At 42.6% G+C, this 6975-nt stretch overlaps 1 long non-coding RNA gene across 1 annotated transcript; it reads left to right on the top strand.

The window, feature by feature from the left end:
* The first annotated feature begins 2514 nt into the window (after positions 1–2514).
* LOC136458326 (uncharacterized) lies at positions 2515–5486 on the top strand. Its single transcript, XR_010759971.1, has 6 exons — positions 2515–2634; positions 3078–3235; positions 3414–3462; positions 3574–3683; positions 4375–4485; positions 5323–5486. It is a non-coding gene; the product is annotated as an uncharacterized lncRNA (long non-coding RNA).
* Positions 5487–6975: the final 1489 nt, after the last annotated feature.

Here is a 6975-nt window from a genome sequence, read left to right on the forward strand (position 1 = left end):
GTTAGGCAAGGTGGAGCCCTCTCCCAGTGGTCGGGCGAGGCGGAGCGCAAACCCAAGGATCGGGCCAGGCGGAGCCCCGCGGCCTTGGGGTCGGACGAAGCGGAGTCTGCGGGCCCGGGATTGGGCGAGGCGGAGCGCACGACCTTGGGGTCAGGCGAGGCGGAGCCCTGCCCCAGAGGTCGGGCGAGGCGGAGCGTACGATCTTGGGGTCGGGCGAGGCGGAGCCCTTCCCCAGAGGTCAGGCGAGACAGAGCCCGCGCACCTGGGACTCGGTTGGAGCTGTAGTCGCATTCTTGACTGGTCGGATGAATCAATGTTGATGACCATTAGCTCCTCCTCTTCGGGTACCCTAGTATTGATCCCTGACACAACTACTCGGAGAATTTACACAGCCTAGCAAGAGCAAAACACGAAAAATTTTACATGCATTTCATAATATTGGGATCCACTCCTGACCTATTATTTTACATGCATGGGACTTTCCCCCAACTTATATCCTCAATATCAATCACTACAAAATTTTATATATTTACATTGCAGGGACCAGATCTACGCCACACTGCTGGGTGAGGACGAGACACGTTATCTGGGTTACCTCTACTCGGACGTAGCTCATGCCACCACCGAGCAACCTTGTCGCAGCGGTGGCTACTTTCCGACGCTTCGATCGGACTTCTTCTCGCCTCCATGGCTTAGTTGGCACAAGGCTCGGGGGCTCGGCCATCGCCACGGCTTAGTCAGCTTCACTCCGACGGCTCTCGCAAAGCTGAAATTCTAGAAAGGAAAATTCACATGCCGGCATACTACGTCTCGACGACGTAACATGCCACGTGCTTTCCAGATTTTCCATCACCGGCCAGCAAATAAGCAAGGACTCTATGATCAACGTGGTGGTACAAGCTAGTTGAGGCTCGCATGCATGCATCAGATATGCACATTGGTGAGACCTGCATGTACGGCCATGCAAGCACAGCCACAAAATCTAATCGGCCCAGCTTCCGGACAGCAGGCTATTCGGCCACGACGGCCGACATCACGCCCACGGGCTTCCAGCTCAAACGACGCTAGCTATTTCGATTCCGACTCCTAGAGTAGCGGATTCATCAGCAGCAGCATATTGAACTCAAGTCGGATACCCCAGGCTTCTTCGTCAACAGTGTTGGGCGCTCCATCAGAAAACAGAGAGATGCACAGATACATCGTCTACAACCTCATGCATGATGACGTAAGCAAGATAGTTATTGGAGCTTTCACGTACACATCTCTATCAATACGAGATATACGTACGTACACAGGCAGCCGTTTCGACTCGAACACGAGATCAACCTCGTCCGACTGTGACTACGCACTCGTCCGACTGCACCGTACCGACCGCATCCTCGAGCGAAGTTGGATCTGACTGAGCCATTCAAGCTAGCATATTGAGGACCCACTACACCAGATTCTCACACTAGGAATGGGGGCATTTTTACTATAGAGGCGGTTAGGGTTGGAGGCGCCCCTACAGTGGGCATCATCGGGCCCTCAGCAGCCTAGCCGCCCCATCAGATGGCACTGTTGGGGGTGGCTGGTAACCTGAGCCGCCCCTACAGTTAGGGCTGATCTATAGGGGCGGCTCAATCACCAGCTGCCCCTACGGTGCCTATTTGTCTTTTTTCAAATTTTAAAATTTGAAAGGTCTAAATTTAGTTAAATGACAAGATAACCAAAATAAAAGTTGTAGATCTTGATGAGTTGAACAACTTTTGTATTCGTCACTTTTACATCTTAAATCATTTATGGTTTTAAAATTTGGTTTGAACTTGTTAAATTTCAAATTTCAAATTTTAAAATGTGTAAAACATTGTCACATCCAAGTTTGATCAAACTTAAATGCTGAAGCATGATTAAAAAAATTTCAGGAAAAAAAAACATCATATTTGGAGTTAGTATGAGGGAGAACAACTAGTTATAAAGTTTACCCACAGATTAAAAAGAGAAATCACACTGTTCTAGATGATCCTTACATGATCATAGTGAACAGTGTGATTTTTTTAATCTGTAGGTCAACATTTGTAACTAGTCTTTCTTCCTCGTACTAACTCCAAATCTGATGATTTTTTCTCCTACAATTTTCTAAAATCATTCTCTATCAATTTATTTTGTTGGTTTTGTCAATATATGCATATGAAAAGTTTGAGCAATTTAAATTTTGAATTTCAAAAAATGCAACTTCAGACAAGATTTGGTACCCCAAATGATTTCAGCTAAAAAAGTGATAAATACCAAAGTTGAATAACTCATCAAGATCTACAACTTTTGTATTGGTCACGGCGGGCGCGACGACGGCGGCCACCATCCTCCTCCTCCGTAGCCCTCCCTCGCCTCTCATCTCCGTCTCTCCTGCCCTTTCCTCTCTCTCTCTCCAACTGCCGCCTGCCCTCGGACCTGGCGTGGGCGCGCGGGCGAGACGACGACGGCCCGCGGCACCAGTCGCGCACACGCGACGCCCCCCCCCCCCCCCCCCCCACACACACCACGACAGTGGCCCCAGCTTCAGCTCTGTCGGCGCAACGGCGGCCGCGGCCCCACCTCGGGCGACGCACCGGCACGATTGGCGCAAGCTCGGGCCCGGCCCCCCGCCTCCAGCAGCAGGTACACCCATCCCTTCTCTTCTCTGTCTGTTGTGCCACAGCAACCTGCCAAACCCTAGCTTCATCCATTTGTATGCGGATTTGATCTGATTATAGCCTACGGTGCCTGCTGATTCCATTTTTAATTTGGATCTGATCTAATTAATTACATCCTATTGTGCCTCTGATTCCGTTTTTCTAGAAAACAATAGAATTCATCCATGCCTCTTCACATTGTCTACATCTTATGCTTTGGATGTGTTTTAGGACCCATGCCTTTGCCTGTGTTACAGTACCTCATATTTCTCCTTTCATGCTAGAACAAAACAGTGATTATGATTCCGTATTACTTATACAGTACTCTGTTGTTTCTCTACCCTTTTTCAGAGTGCCTAGCCTTCCAGGTGAATTACTTTGAGATTCCACGAAATTTTCTGAATTATGTGGTGCTGTCGTGTCTTACAGGCAGTCCCTGCTTAGTGAATCTTGATTGTTTGGTTCCACAACAGCTTTGCTGCTGAAGAAAGTGCTGAGGGCACTGAGGAAGCAGCTGGAATTCTTTCCCAAAGAACCAATTTCCAGGAACTCACAGCTGGAAGCCTGCAATTGCTTAACTAATATTGGTATAACTCTATTAATTAATTCTAAAATATCCCCTTTCTTATTTGAGATGTAGATAAATTGAAATTTAGTTATAAGAAAATTGCATTAAAATTACTAATTGGTGTATGTTTTTACCAGTGCTTGACTGTTTGTAGTATGTAATAATAGCTAATTCTTGGTGAACTATTTTTTTTTCAGATATTCACACATCAGACCATGCAGATTTGCACTGGACCTGCATAGCTGGGTGAGCATCTCTTCATTTTTGTAGGCACAATACAAAGCATATGTAATTTGAGGTCTGGCAAGTGATTTTGTGTATGGTTTTTGTTCTTATACTATCTTTGTTTCCATGCAGTTGTTGTGACTCATAACTTATTTTGATCTATGCTACATCTTGGTAGTTGTAACAGCAGCTCTTAGATTTCATTCTTGGTCAGTTCGAGAGTAGCAGCAGCAGTATGGGAGGTACTTGATGAACAATTTACAGCTTACTCGATGTATTGTATGTAATTGATCTACCAGCATCCCATGCAGCTGTGGAGTTTGTCAATTTTTTTTCTGATGTGCTCAGTAGCTTGTTGCTAATTTATAAGTTCCTAGTTTTACTAAATAAGTTTTAACAACAAAAACTGTATGAATCAGCAAGCTGTAAAGCTCTAACTCAGCCAACATTTTAGAACATTTGGACTGTGTTAGTTTAATTCAGCAGTGAACTTAGATAGATATTTTTCTATAAGTGAAATTTTTATTTGTGCACTATGAAAACCTGTAACGAACTATGACTCTATGAGTGGTGTGCATTTGTGACCTCTTTAATGCTATCCTCATAATTTTTATTTGTGAGAATTGTGACCTCTCTGCCATGCTGTGCACCTGTGATGTTTTCATGAGATATAAGTTACTAGCTTGGTACTAGTCAAACCTCATGTTAAAACTACTAGTTTGTTTGGTTAATTGTGAGCAGTTCCCTGTGTTACATTTTAACAAAATATCTATGCCTGCTTGCTGGTGTGTACTTGACTTCTTACATTTCAGTTTTTTATATCTAAATTAGTAAATGGAAACAAAATAGCAGTACATTTGAACTATTTAATTGCAATTTATGCAACTTCTGGGCTCTTGATACTTGCTTGTGGGTGTTTGCTCTTTTATGCAGGCCTCTGGTTGTGTGCTCTACTCTGCTAGGCCTGCTGTAGCCCCTCCAAAACAGGTATGCTTCTCTGTGCTCTCGTGCATTAGTTTGGAGGCAAAATTTGGTGGCTTCAATGTAAGATTTCTAATGTTTTATTTCATAAAGGCTGCTTGTATATACTTGATGCTTAGTATGTGGTTTGTATTTCAGATCTCAACTCTCTAAATTGATCTCTTAGGATAGAACATTGGCACTATTGCAAATAGTACCTGGAGCCAAAATTTGACCTTCTATTAGTTCCTGAAAACATTTACATGCTTTGTTCATTGAAAGATTAAAAACAGTTCAGGTAGCACGGTACATACATGTTTCTAAAACTTCGTTTCAGCAGCTAGCTGATCATTAAGGTTTCCTTTCATGTTTTTCTTTTTGGCTGGTAACTAGGCCTTTGTTCCCATTCGTTGCTAGTATTTCTAGTAGTTAAATGGTTTAGGTGCAGCCTGTCTTTTTCAGTTCAGTGTATCCGTGGTCCAGAGTTTGCATTCTCAGTTCATTGACTGTTGTTCTATCCTTCTTGTTTGCTCACGGTCTGTCTAGTTTATTCCAAGTGCTTGATCTGTTTAGTTTGGTAGACTGCAGTAGTATCTAAGCAAAGCTTGTTTTTATTTTTATTTTTATTTTTATTTTCAGTTCAACGCAAAGCTTGTTTTAAACTTCAGTGATCAGTTTGCAATAAGATCCGTGGATTTCTTCTTACTAATGGTTACTATCATTTGAGATCGATCGTCATCAAATTTCTTGTGTTATTTTGGTGGGCGATTGCTATCGGTCTTTGACAATTTTTGGATGCTGCTACCCCTTAGCTGTACAATTTTTGGAGGCAAATTGCTATCTTCTAGTTTATTCCAATGTACAACTATGTACATTGGAACTTGTACTTTATTAGACTACTGATTCTATCATTTTTTTCAGGTACTTTTGGATGCTGCTACCAGCTTGTGAACAGCAAGCCGATCATAGTACTAACGGATGTGCAACCAACCGATTCATTGGTCATGACCTAATGGCTGTATGGTTGTGGATTTTGAGCTTTTGCCCAATGTTTGTTGGTTTTCATGGACATGTGCTATGATGAACTTTTGATAATCAGCTAGGATTAGCCATTCTTTTGATCATTAGATACTTCAAACAAGGACTAGTTTGATTTTAAATGACATTACATGCATAATGGTCTTGTGTTTGTGGATGTATATATGTATATTTGTGGCGATCAGATTTGAATTTGAATTATATATATATATATATATAATATATATATATATATATATATATATATATAATATATAGATATATAGAACTACTATCATATAGCTGGCTGCAGAATAACTTATTCTGTAGCCACTTTGAGTTACGATAATTACTATGTTAATTACGAGATTTACAGTAACTCCTTACTAAGTGGTTTACTATAACGTTATGGTAAATATTCCCATGTGTTATAGTACCCAACTATCGTAAATATGTATTGACATTATGGTAAATTAGTATATAAAATTATGGTAAATAGAGGTGGCTACAGAATAACTTATTTTGTAGCCGGCTGCTGAATAGCCTCTCCCTATATATATATATATATATATATATATATATATATATATATATATATATATATATATATATCTATATATCTATATATATATATATGGTCAGATTTGAATTTGAATTATTTATTTTTTTTGCTGGAAAATCCACTGTAGGGGCGGTTCCTTGATTGAACCGTCCTTACAAATACACACAGCAGGGGCGGCTGGTGATACAGCCACCCTTACAGAAGTCCACTACAGGGGCGGCTGATATTACCAGTCATCCCTACAGAGGGCACTGTAGGGGCGGCTGAAAACACCAGCCGTCCCTACAGAGGGCACTGCAGGGGCGGTCAGAAAACTGCCCCTATAGAGACACCTTTTATAGGAACATCCTGGAAAGGGTGACTGACGTAGCCACCTGTACAGAGGCTCTAGAACCGCCCCTACAGTTAACTTCTGTAGTAGTGACCTGCACGTCCGTGTGCAAGACAATTCCAAGAATCAACGTGCCCATGCGACATGCACCTATCATCAACACGGAGTCCGATACAAGGCATCAAATATTTCGATAAAGGCATGCATCCTGCAACAAGAAAGCCGTACGAGCTGCAAGCGAGCTAGAAAGCTACACCTCTGATCAGTGCCATTGACGTCATCACACAATGGCTCCGGCCATTGTTTTCAGCATTCACGGCGGTCATCACCATCGACATACAATGGCTCCGGCCCTCGTCCACAATGGCTCCAGCCATTCCTTCCTACTATAAGGTACACAACCTAACGGTTGTTCACACCTTACTCAAGTAGTCATGCTATCATTCCACGAGATACGCCGGCTACCCGCACTGGTATACATCTCCGACTTAAATGTCACCCCTTCCACGAGATACACCGGCTACCCATGCTAGTATACATCTCTGACTTTTAAAGTCACCTAACAGGAACACGTTGACTATTCAGTTGGCTCACATCTCTGCGACTAAGTATTCTGTCGCACCCACGACATCTAGCCCTGCGCTAACACATGTCATCCCAGAAT

The sequence above is a fragment of the Miscanthus floridulus genome, chromosome 6 (assembly GCF_019320115.1).
Source record: "Miscanthus floridulus cultivar M001 chromosome 6, ASM1932011v1, whole genome shotgun sequence".
NCBI classification, from domain to species: Eukaryota; Viridiplantae; Streptophyta; class Magnoliopsida; order Poales; family Poaceae; genus Miscanthus; species Miscanthus floridulus.